The following is a 13,854-nucleotide window of genomic DNA, read 5'->3' on the forward strand; positions in this document are numbered from 1 at the left end:
TGGTTACCTTCCTTTTTGCGAAAGAAGGTTGGGTCAACCGAACCTTGTTTGAATTTAGACATCTTTAAAAAATTTGTAAGCGTTTCATACCAGGCTCTCGGAGCTTGCTTAAGGCCGTACACAGCTTTATCTAGAATATAGCAATGATTTGGTTGCCTTTCGTTCACGAACCCAGGAGGTTGCTCCACGTACACCGTTTCTTCGAGTTCTCCATTGAGAAATACACACTTGACGTCCATTTGGAAAACCTCAAAGTTCTTGTGAGCAGCATAAGCCAGAAATATTCTAACAGATTCTAGCCGAGCTACTGGAGCGAAAGTCTCTTCATAGTCTATCCCTTCCTCCTGACAGTATCCCTTTACCACCAGACGAGCCTTGTTCCGTATAACATTACCTTCCTTGTCCATTTTGTTCCTAAATACCCATTTGAGACCAACAACAGAAGCATCTGGAGGAGTTGGAATGAGGCGCCGGACTTTGTTCCTTTCAAATTCGTTCAGCTCGTCTTGCATTGCTTGAACCCAATCAGAGTGATCGAGGGCAGTATTAACTGTCTTTGGTTCAACTTTTGATACGAATGATTTGAACATGCAAAACTCAACCTTTGAAAATAAGGAAGTCTGTTTTGCTTTCAGTTGTGATCGGGTCAAGACCTTTTCAAAGACATCTCCAACTACTTGAGAGACAGGATGATCTCTGGTCCATTTGATAAGAGGAGGGTAATTTGGATCAAAGGTTGGGTCTAGTTCAACATTAATTATTTCGTCTGGCTCAGATTGGCTATGTTCCCCCTCAGTTGATGAGCTTTGAAAGACATGAGGTTCAGGTGTTTCGTGTGATTCTGAGCTTTCTGGTGTTGAGACCTCTTTGGTTGAAGTTGTAGAACTTGGCTCCCCCTGGACTTGAGCGCTTGGCTCCACCTCGACTTGAGAACTTGGCTCCCCCTCGACTTGAGCACTTGGCTCCCCCTCGACTTGAGCATCGTTGGAAGGAGAGTCGTTAGAGATTGATGCTTCTTCATGCATTCTCCTTGCAGCGTCTTCGACAATCTGCTCCATGTGATCAACTTTGTTGTCTGCTGCACCTGCTTCGGAAAGTGAAGCGTTCTCCGGTTCGTCAAAGATGTCCATTAATGTCTCGAATAAGTTGGCGACCGAGACTGTAACCTGGCCATTTAGAGGAAAGATTTCCCCAGTGATGTCTTCTTTAGCCTGTAGCTTCTTGACATAGTTGTCGTCAAAGGTCACATAGTATGTCTCTTCAATCTTTCTCAAACGCTTGTTTAGGACCCTGTATGCCTTGGATGTGAGCGAGTAACCCAGAAATATTCCCTCGTCGGCTTTGACATCAAACTTGTTGCGTTGTTCTTTTGAATTAAAGATGAAACACCTTGAGCCGAACACATGGAAAAATTTCACATTTGACTTTCTGTTGTTCAGTATCTCATATGGAGTGAGCGTGAACCTCTTGTTGAGATATGACCTGTTCTGTGTAAAACAAGCAGCCGAAATAGCGTCAGCCCAAAAATAAAGAGGTAAGGAAGCGAAACTTAGCATAGTTCGGGCAGCTTCACACAAAGATCGGTTTCGTCTTTCGACTATTCCGTTCTGTTGCGGTGTGTAGGGAGCTGAGAAATTATGACTAATTCCCTTTTCTGCAAGAAATTCTTCAAACTCCCTGTTCTTGAATTCGAGACCATTTTCGCTTCTGATGTTACAAACAACCTTCTTAAGCTGTACTTCAATTAGCTTGATAAACACTTTCAGCTTTTGAGTCGCTTCAGATTTGAGCTTTAGAAAGAACACCCATGTAAATCGTGAAAAGTCATCAACAATAACAAGAATATACTTGCTACCACCGATGCTTTCGATAGATGAAGGACCACACAAATCGATATGAAGTAATTCCAGTGGTTCAACAACTTTTGTGTTGATTATAGATGGATAACTTTGACGACTCTGCTTCCCCATTTCGCATGCAGCGCACAGATGACCCCTGTCGAACTTGAGCAATGGAAGGCCCCTAACATGACCTCCAGTAACAAGACGGTTGATATCTTTAAAATTAAGATGAGATAATCTTCGGTGCCACAACCAACTTTCGTCGGATTGAGCTTTTGATAACAAGCATATAGCTGGGTTTCCTTTGATGGGTTTAAGGTTTAAGGGAAACATTTCACCCTTTCGCTCTGACTTGAGAATCACTTTCTTTGACTTTTTCTCTATGATTTCAGAACCTTCATCATCGAACGAGACTTTGAGACCTGTACCTCCAACAAGCTGAGATACACTAATGAGGTTGTGTTGGAGTCCTTCCACATAAGCCACCTTCCTTATAGTAAAGTCTCCATTTGTTATCATCCCGTATCCCTTTATGGTGCCAAAAGAATTGTTTCCAAACTTGACGTTGCCACCATTTGCAAGAGATCTGTATTCCCTAAGCTCCTCTTTCCTCCCTGTCATGTGACGTGAGCAGCCACTATCGATGTACCATTCTTCATCGAACTGCTCGTCACTTATAACCTGCAAAAATTAGACAGATTTAGGAACCCAAAATTTCTTGGGTCCACGTGAGCTTTGCATGTGAATGGGAACAATAAGAGAGACATCAACAAGATAAGTTCGTTTTATAAGAGTTGTTGCATCTTTCCTTTTAATGGTAAAAACTTTTATTTTGTTAGGATTGGGTGAATTAGGTTTGGATTCTGGTTGGGATTCATTGACCTTTTTCTTCCACTTTTGCTCAGTTGACGAATGAGATTTTTGAAAACAAGAGAAATCAGCTTTAGAGTAAGATGGAGACGAATCGGTGGGAGGAGAAGAATTATGAGACCGAGAAGAGGAATTAGAAGAACGAGAAGAATTTGAACAAGAGGGTTTTGATTGAGAGAAGTTCCGGGCTTGAGACTCTAGGTGACCCTTTTGCTTTTGATCATTGGAGGGAATGACCTTAGAGTTTTGTTCTCTTTTGACTTCAGAACCGAACCTTTGCGTTCGGTTGGAACTGTCTTTGGGACCGAACCTTTGGTTTCGGTTGAAGTCCTTTTCAGAACCGAACTTTTGCCTTCGGTTGATATCTTCTTGTGAACCGAACCTTGGCTTTCGGTTGATATCTTCTTGTGAACCGAACCTTGGCTTTTGGTTTTTGTGAATTTCAAGCTTTCCTACAGGATTGTTTTCAAACTTTAGATTCTTGTCTTGATGAGAGAAATATGCATTCTGGGAATGCCAGAATTGTTTCCTTTCAGAAAGGTTCTTCCTGTATCTATTGTTCCTTTCTATCTTCCTATTCCTCATCTGAGAAGGTTGATGATGAACATTTGCTTTCATTTTTGGTGATTCCTTGGCTGGTTCCTTTTGAATTGCAGGAGTTTTACTTTGAGCCGAAGGAGCCGAGGGAATGTCTTCTTTTGCCGAGTGATCATTCTTCTGAGGAATATCTTTTGTACCACTGGTGCTCGGCTCATTGAAGTTGTTCGGCTTATTCAAGGGTTCAGGTATGTATCTTCCTTTGCTCTTCCAGGAAGTTCTTTCAGATAAACCAATGGTTTCGTCTACATTATCAATTGGAGCTTCCCAGAAGTACTCATCACAGCCATCAGCATTGTCTTCGTTTACAATGGCTACAAGTTCAGCTGTTTGATGTTCGGTTACTCCTGTTACCTTGTATACTTGATTTGGAGTGGTCCTGACCTTTTGATACACAACAGCTTTCTCAACTAATTTTGGGGACTTTTGATGGGACAACCGAGCGAACTCCACTGAATTTTCAGAAATTAGATTCTTGTGATTTTCAGGCTCGGTTTTAATAAATTCTGAGCAGTCAACCGTGTCCTCTGCAGAAATTTCGCTCATGTTATCGTCCTTGTTAAGCTCAGATGCATTTTCAACATCAATTTTGTTTTCTGAGCTTACGTTGGCGTTTAAAGAGTCAAATTTTTGCATGGTTTCGGTTCTCAGTTTAAGTCTGTCATTTTCATCCAAAAGATTTTTAAGCATGTTCTTGTGGTCTTTGGATTTAATGAAGGACTCAATTTTGTCCAGTCCATACATGTAGGTTGGATTGACATCATCAGACGATATCACACTCTCACAATTATAGGCTTCGGCATTGATTTCATCTTCCTTAAACTCTAGGAAGGGTAAGATCATGCGGTGGATCTTTTGGCCTATTTCACAATCCAAATGAAGCTGAGTAATATTAGAATACAGACGTTTAGCAATTAAACAAAAAACATTTCGTTGTTTTAACAATTTTAAATTGTCTCTTTGCAAATAAATGTTTTCATCTTTAACTTTGACTAAGTCTGACTCCTTTAACTCTATCCACATTCTCCGCTCCTCACTCTTCGACGCCACCCTGCTCAATTGATCAGTTAGGTTAGAATTTGTGACTCGAGTTTGAGTTAAGCTACTATCTAGATGTGAAATTCTTGTATTGACGTTTTTTAGTTCTTTCTCATAAGAGGATGATGGTACTTTGCATGAAATAAAAACAGATTGTACCTTCTTTATCAGTTCATCGAGCTCATTGAACTGCTGGCTGAGCGGTTTGGCCGTAAAGCACATGTCCTCCTTTGCCTTCGGTCCATCACTTCCTCCATCGGTGTTATATCCCCTCATTTGAGATACGTCAGTTACCATGAAGCACTTTCCACCACTACTTTCTTCCTTAGTCACATAGGCCTTTCCATGGGTAGGCTGCCTCATTTCCTCGTCTTCTGAGTCGGTAGACCAAACTTCCGTGCTGCCGAATTCATCACCTTTAACCGAACCCTGCACAATAAGAGCATTAATAGAAGGGTTAATGGCAGACTTCTTCTTTCTCAACTCATCCAGTCTTTTCTGCAACACGGCTTCCTCGTCATTCCCATCATCTTTTTCAGCCATCTTCTTAAGGACACAGTCCTTAGCATAGTGATTCTTCCCACCACAGTAGAAACAGCTTACTCCAGAATCGCCATCCACCTTCGGTTCCTTTTTGTGCTCCTCAGCTTTCGGTTCATTAATCACTTTTTCAGAGCTGTAACTCCCCTGCCAGCTTCGGTTTTTGTTGCTGGGGAATCTCTTCTTTATGAACCTCATGGGATTGGACACCATCATGGCATAATCCTCAGACGTGAGATCATATTCCTCCAGGTTGAGATCTTCATCCTCCATCGCAACTTTACTTTTAGATAGGAGGGCCAACGAACCGAGACTGGAAACGACGTTCTTTTCTTGCAGCACAATCTTCTCTTGGGACTTGAGAATACCCACCAGTTTCACCAAAGAGTATGATTTAAACTGCTCATGGGCTTTAACTGTGGAAACCACTGCTCTCCATTCAGACCTCAGACCATTTAGGAATGTAACCTTCTGTTCGATAAGCTTCCTTTCAATATCGTGTTTGATCATCTTGCTGAGAAGATGATTCAAGCGATCGAACGTCTGGGTCACAGTTTCTTCAACCCCTTGCCTGAATTCTCCAAACTCAGATAGGAGCAAAGTTTGAATAGAATGTTCAAGATCCTCGTCTGTAGAATACAGTTCGCGAAGTCTATCCCAAACATCCTTTGCCGTCGTGCATGAGCTAACCAATCTGAATGTATCGGACTGAAGGGCGAACCTGATCAACCTTAATGCCTTGATATTGCACTGGAACTTATCCTTTTCATCATGTGCAATATCTTTCACGTCCTTTAGCAGATCATTGTACTCTTTTTGTGTCTTGATGATTCTGGACGTTGCAGAATGAGAAAATGGTCCATTGGTGATGGCTTCCTAAATGAGATACCCATTATCCTCCAATCCAATAACGTAGTCTTCGAAGTGATGTGCCCATACTTCATAGTCATGGGTGTATAAGATCGGAATCTTTGTCGTCGAACCAATGCTGTTGGAAATATTAATAAGGTTTGATTGTGTCGCGTCCATTATGATCGTAAAAACCTGTTCAAAGATCAGACTTGTAATAAAGCAGATTAGGGCAAACTACTAAATATCAAGATACGTCAATAAAGAGATGACGGCTCAATAAATATTGATGATTGCGGAAAAACCCTAATGGAAATCTTTTTCACAGAAAAGATGTGTATCAATTACACAGCCTCCCGCTCTGATACCAATTGATGAGATTTAACAATCTTTTAATCTATAAAGATCGATTAGATCTTGAACAAGTAAGTAAACAAAGACGATAAAAACACAATAATAAGAACGAGACAAGATTGAATCAAACGTGTCGAATGATTAAACAAAATCCTCAGAAGAGCTCGATTAAGAACATCAACTATAGAGGATTGGAAGGTTACAAGAACGATCAAAGAAACCTGTTGTCGTCTAGATGTATCGCTATTCTCAGATCTCTAAAACCTTAACCTAATATGCATGCAAGCGAAAACTTATATACAAAACATAAAAGGTTCACGGTTGGACAGGCCCAAACCAGAATACAGAATAGCATAATCAGTCGAGCCCAAAAGACGCAATCTACAAAGCCCAACAAATTTGAATATTTATTATTTAAATAATGAATTTTAAATGTTTAATATTGTTTATAATAGACATTTATGAATTTAAATATTAACCCCTCATGTTTATTAATTGTAATATTTCCTCCTTTAAACTAATTGGAATTAATAATAGACAACTAAGTTTAAAGAGTTTTAAATTTACCCCTTATATATATATATATATATATATATATATATATATATATATATATATATATATATATATATATATATATATATATATAAGCTAGTAGGAGCGTAAGTGTTATGCTAATAATCATCATGTTAGTAGTAGCATGATAATTATGATAAGTGTTGCAAGTTAGCAATATTAATTATAGAAAACAAAAGTTTCAATTGAGAAAAGTTGTTTTGCTATAATTAAAGGAGAGAAAATTATACTTCATTTCAATTCTAAAAGCTTAGATTGTGGTTTTAATCAAGTTTAGTCAAATATATATATATATATATATATATATATATATATATATATATATATATATATATATATATATATATATATATATATATGAATTTTATGTTGGAATGGCTCAACATAAGGAAACTCTATATATGGTCCCATTATTTGCATTTTATAATTCGATTATGATTACGGCTTCGCTTTTTAGAATCTGAAATTTGAAAACAAGGCAAATAGAAATAGAAATATTATAGCAAAAGACTGGTCTAGTCTTTATATGAGACATCATGAATCGTGTCCCATATGGTTTAGATATAGGATCGATTGTATGTGCTATAATATTCATTTGTTCTAAATTGTTCCAAATTCCTAGAGTATTAAGTGGGAAAAAGTACTAGAACTAGATATGACTAATTTGATTAATCAATTGTCAAGGAAAATCTAAGGTTTACCAAAGATTGGTTGCTCAAGGACAGTTGGAACTATAGTGTTAGTTTTGGAAGGACCATATTGTCACATCCCCAAACTAGAACGGCGGAATCGTTCGAGGGCGGATGACTTCATGTAGTATCGCAACTATTGAATACATAGTAAGGAAAGTAATACAACCATCATATATATAATTTAAACGTTTACATTGTTGAAAGGTACTTGTTTCAAAAACGAATTACAATATGATGTCAAAATGAAACTAAACTGACGCCAGAACGTCCCTTCTTCAAAATCTGTTTGTTTACCTGTTTTAATGAATTCCTGAGAAATACAAGTGGTTTTGAAAGAGTAGATCAGCATTTAAGCTGGTGAATTCATAAGTATTTAGTAACATTGTGTGTATGAAATAGAATGAAAAGGGTTTGTACATGTTTGAATGTTCCTAGAAAATCCCATATTTTCTACTATTGTAGATGGTAGTTCAATTGTTCCAAAACTTGTAATGCAAAAGTGGTTTTCATGCCTAAAATAGTAGTTTTATGTATAAATCGCTAAGGCATTTTGAAAAACCCCGTAAATCAATGTGTTTTGAATGCTCCATGTGAGTCTTATAACCATGCTATTTGACCAGGATGCCTATAACAACGTTCTTCAGGCGTTGGAAAGTTATGATGTTTGTCAACCCAGGCCTGCCGGCCTAGCTGTAGCTAACAACTTAGGTGTCGTATTGTCAATCCCGTATAGATCTATACACAAGTATCACGCTCCCCTGAAAGGGATTTTGGTATATAATAAAGGACTTAAAATGCATACTTGAAAGTACGTGAAATGTCTCACAAATATTAGTATAAAACAGATTTACATATGAAAATTTCCATTTGTTCTTGTGTATGAAAATATATCTTTGATATAGTGTTTCTAGTATGTAAATGTTCATGATTTTCTCGTAAACTATACCTATTATAGTTTTTCAAAGTGTTTTTCGTTCGTATAATACTCACTTGTTATGTAAATACTCACTTTGATATAGTGTTTCTAGTATGTAAATGTTCATGTGTATGAAATATCTCTTTGATATAGTGTTTCTAGTATGTAAATGTTCATGTTCGTATAATACTCACTTGTTATGTAAAGTATAGTATTTATAGTGACATAAATGATCACATATACTTAAAGTATAAATAAAGTGTTTGATTCGTGCATATATATATATATATATATATATATATATATATATATATATATATATATATATATATATATATATATATATATATAACATGTTTTCCAAAAGAAAAGATGTTATCGAGAATATATATCGCATACGAAGTTCTCATGTAGTAGTTATGAATCACATATGATTATTTGATAAAAAGTGTATATACTGAAACGTTAGGTTAGACATGATAATAACCGTGTGTTTACTTGTATCCCCCCCTAAAAGTGTATAAAAAGCATTGATAAAACATTTGAAAGTGTAGTTTATAGGGGTATGAACTCACTTGATAGCTTGGATAAGGTGACACAAAAACCGAGCAGAACTTTGACACGAGAAAGCGGATTTTCTCGGGATTCTCGGGAATCTTGGGAGCGTAAACTTCCTTTGGGGTTTGGGTATGAAAACCGGGGTTCGGGATATTTATTGCACGCAAAACGGGGTAAAAACGCAAGAGAAATAGAGGAATTGAGCAATTTTATCCGGAACCCTTGCATCCCTTTTATAGGAGGCGGAAATGCCTCGGTACGCTGGGCGTATGCGTACGTCATGCATGACCGCATCCTCGGCTGCTGGAGCTTGGATGGGACGGGACATAGAGACGTAGAGGGGTGACGTGGACATTCTGAGGCATAGCACTCGAGTACGCTGGGTGTACGAGGGTACGCTTGGCGTAACTCGGATTGGTCCGGTGACTCCTCCTTCGGATAATACTAGATTTTTAATTAAATTTTTATCTTTATTATTTAGTAAACTTCTAAAATTTATATCTTTTTCATACTAACTCTATTTTCGACGTTCTTTATATCCACACGTAGGTGAGACTACGCTCTACAACTTTCGTTTAGACTCTGTCGACAAATTTTGAAATTATTTTTATTATTTATTTTTAAAAGGGCGGGGCAGGAAAAGTCCATTAGAAATCCATAACTTCTTCATTCGATGTCTGTTTTCGCCAGAATTTTTACCGTTGTAATAACATTGTCGAGACCTTCGATTATCATTTAGGTTTTTCCGGCCAAAAGTTGCTCGATCTCTGTTTCGAGTTTTTAGCTGTCTACCGCTATACCGAACTTCGTAAATTCATAACTTCCTCATACGAGGTCAGATTTGGGCGTTCTTCTTATGTACACTAACGGTTTAATGATATCTAACATAGTAGGTAACCAAATAGAGACTTTTGTACATTTTATATTCAAGGTTAATTTCATTATTTTCAAAAGTGGTTACAATACTTGACTTTTTAGGTCATTACATAGAGTCGAAATATCGGGTTGTCACATCATTCCCCTGTTAGAGGGAATTTCATCCCGAAATTTAATGTAAGAAAAACACTTGTGGATTATTTAAAAAGATGTTGGTACTTGTGTTTCATCTGATTTTCACGTTTCCAGGTGTATTCAGGTCCTCGCTTTGAATTCCAGCGGACCTTCACGATGGGTATGCGACTTTGTTTTGTTCTTTTAATTTCCCTATCCATGATTTCAATTGGTTCTTCTATAAAGTGGAGAATCTCGTTGATTTCGATTTCGTCTAAGGGGACGATGAGGGTCTCATCAGACAAACATTTCTTTAAGTTTGACACATGAAAGGTAGGATGTACGTTATTGAGTTCCTGCGGTAGTCGAAGTTTGTATGCTACCGGACCGATCCTTGCAAGGATCTCGAATGGTCCGATATACCTTGGGTTTAGTTTCCCATGTTTTCTGAAACGTATTAACCCCTTCCAGGGTAAGACCTTTAATAGCACTCGGTCCCCTATATGAAATTCCAAGGGTTTCCGTCTTCTGTCTACATAAGTCTTTTTTATGTCTCTTGAAGCCTTTAGTCATTCCCGAATTTGTACAATCTTCTCAGTTGTCTCTCTTATGATCTCCGGGCCAGTGAGAGTGTTGTCGGGTACTTGTCCCTTGGCTAGTTGCGTGTCACCTACTTCAGCCCAGCATAGTGGTGATCTGCACTTCCGGCCGTAGAGGGCTTCAAATGGAGCAACTTTAATGCTGGAGTGATAACTATTGTTGTATGAAAATTCGACTAGTGGTAAATGGGTATCCCACACTTTACCAAATCGATTACACAAGCTCTTAGCATATCTTCCAAGGTTTGTATGGTCCTCTCACTTTGACTGTCGGTTTGTGGATGGTAAGCAGTACTCATATCTAGTTTCCTTCCAAGAGATTTTTTTAGTGACTGCCAAAATCGTGAGGTGAACCTACTATCTCTGTTAGAGATGATGGATATTGGTACACCGTGCAGTCATACAATCTCTTGGATGTATGTTCGAGCTAGCTTCTCCATCTTGTCGGTTTCCTTTATGGGTAGGAAGTGTGCGGATTTTGTTAACCTATCTACGATTACGTAGGTGGTGTCTAGCCCACCTGCTGTCTTGGGTAATTTGGTTATGAAGTCCATGGTTATCTGTTCCCACTTCCACTCAGGTATTTCGGGTTGTTGTAATAATCCTAATGGCTTTTGGTACCCTACCTTGACTTTGGCGCATGTCAGACACTTGCCCACATAGGTAGCAATCTCTACTTTCATGTTCGGCCACCAATATAGTTTCTTGAGGTCCAGATACATCTTTTCCAAACCTGGGTGCATGGAGTATCGAGTCTTATGAGCCTCATTCATGACCACGTATCTGAATCCCCCAAACTTCGGTGTCCAGATCCGATCCATGAAGTAACGAACTCCGTCACCCTTGACTTCAAGATTCTTATCCATTCCCCTTGAGTCTTCACATGCCACATTCTCTGTTCTCAAGGCTTCCCTCTGAGCTTCCTTGATTTGTGTGGACAGGTGTGAATGGATTGTCATGGTTAAGGATTTCACTCGGTGGCCCGAGTATTCCTTTCGACTAGGAGCATCAGCTAATACATTCACTTTTACTAAGTGATAACGAATCCCGCATTCGTTGTCATTCAGCAGTTCAACCCATCGTCTTTGCCTCATGTTGAGTTCTTTTTGATTGAGAATGTGCTGAATTCTCTTGTGATCGGTGAAAATCATGCATTTCGTGCCATAGAGATAGTGTCTCCAGATCTTTAGCGCGAAAACGATAGCTCCTAGTTCAAGGTCATGTGTAGTGTAGTTGACCTCGTGCTTCTTGAGTTGTCTTGAGGCGTAGGTGATAACTTTTCCTCTTTGCATTAGAGCACATCCAATACCTTGATTAGATGCATCGCAGTAGACCACGAAGTCTTCTGTTCCTTCTGGTAAGGACAATATAGGTGCGCTGCATACAACTTGCTTCAGTGTTTGGAATGTTGCATCTTGTATTTCTTCCCAATTGACAGTAACACCCTTTTGGGTCATGGTGGTAAGTGATTTCGCAATCTTCGAGAAGTTCTATATAAACCTTTGATAGTAGCCAGCCAGGCCCAAGAATTGTCGGATTTCCGTTGGGGTTTTGGGAGTTGACCACTTCTCGATTGCCTTGATTTTGGAGGGGTCCACGTGTATCCCGTCTTTGCTAACCACGTGACCTAGGAAATCTACTTTCCGAATCCAAAATTCACACTTTGAGAATTTTTTGTATAGCTTTTCATTTCTTATAGTTTCCAAGATTTGTCGGAGGTGTTGACGATGTTCCTCTTTACTCTTTGAATAGATGAGTATATCATCTATGAAAACGATCACAAATTTGTTTAGGAATGAACGACACACTCGATTCATTAAGTCCATGAACACTTTCGGTGCATTTGTTAATCCAAAGGGCATTACCACAAACTAGTAGTGACCATAACGAGTTCGAAAGGCTGTGTTGGGAACATCTCTTTCCGAGACTCGTAACTGGTGATATCCGGAATTAAACCGATTCTGAACTCAACTTGTCGTTCTGGTGGGACTCCTGGGAGATCTTCAGGGAAGATATCGGCAAAATCACAAACCTCTGGAATGTATTTGATGCCTTCCATTTCTTTTCCTTATCTACCACATGGTCTAAGAAGGCATGGTACTCCTTACGTAGGTATTTCTGGGCTTTAACGCAAGAGATGATTTGTAAAATGGTACTAGGTTTGTCACCATAAATGACAAGAGTTTCGCCGTTTGGCAGGTTTACGCAAATGACCCTTTCGTGAAAAAGTATATCGACATGGTGTACGCTTAACCAATCCATACCAATGATGACATCAAAGCTCTTTATAGTGATCGGCATTAGATCGATTTGAAATGAATGTTCATTTAGAGTTAGTGTGCAGCCTATGTAAATATCATTTGTGCTTTCTGTTCTACCGTTTACGATTTCTATTGTGAATATCTTATTGAGTGATTTAGGGTTCTGTTTTAGTATGTGCTTGAATTTATGACTCACGAAACTCCTCTCCGCACCATAATCAGAAAGTATGCATGCATAAGCGTCATTGAGGAGACACATACCTGTAACCACCGTGGGATCCGCTATTGCTTCGTTTTGCCGTATTTCCAGCACTCTTCCCATGCCGCTAGCATTCCTTGCCTTAGGGCAGTCTCTCTTGTAGTGTCCAGCCTCACCACTTCCATAACATGCCTGGCCCACCCCGACTCAAGGGACTTGGGTGATTGGCCGTGCCAATGCCTTACAGAAACGGGCACTGTGCGCTTTCTTGTTGCAATTTTTGCAGTGCATCTCCCAATAATTTCCATTGTGATGGAAATTGTATTTTCTGCATTTCGGTAGGTTCCCAGCGTATTGCTTTGCTGGGGCAGAGGTAACTGGGGCAGCAGTGGGGGTAGTAGCTGCATGGATTGCCACTAGTTGTTTCTTGGAAGGTTCCTGTGAAGACTGACCCTTCCTCTTGTTCCAGAACTTCTTGTTGTTTTTGTTGTTGGTATTGATGTTGTTGTTGTTGTTTCCTATGGTTTGCTCTGAGATAGAACTCACGAAGCCTTGACAAATTCCATGGTCATCGAAAGCGACTGGTTTAGAAGCTAGTACACTTCCTTGAATCTGGGGTGACAGTCCCCAGATGTATCTTTCGATCTTCTTGCTCTCTAGAGCAACCATCCCTGGGTAAAGGATTTCCAAATCACTAAACCTATTGGTATAGGTCGTGATGTCTGAACCTACCATAGTAAGGCCCCAAAGTTCCTGCTCTAGCTTTTATACTTCGCCCCTTGGACATTACTCTTGCATTAACAATTGTTTTAGATTCTCCCAGCCCATAGAATTTGCCACTACCAGGGTTAGTGACTTGACGTGTTCATTCCACCACATCAAGGATCTCTCGGAGAATGAACAAGCGACAGATGTTACCTTGCTCACTTCGAGGCATGCACAAATCTCGAAAACCGCTTTTGTTTTCTCTATCC

This window comes from Lactuca saligna, chromosome 8, assembly GCF_052625555.1.
Source record: "Lactuca saligna cultivar CGN05327 chromosome 8, ASM5262555v1, whole genome shotgun sequence".
Classification (NCBI taxonomy): Eukaryota; Viridiplantae; Streptophyta; class Magnoliopsida; order Asterales; family Asteraceae; genus Lactuca; species Lactuca saligna.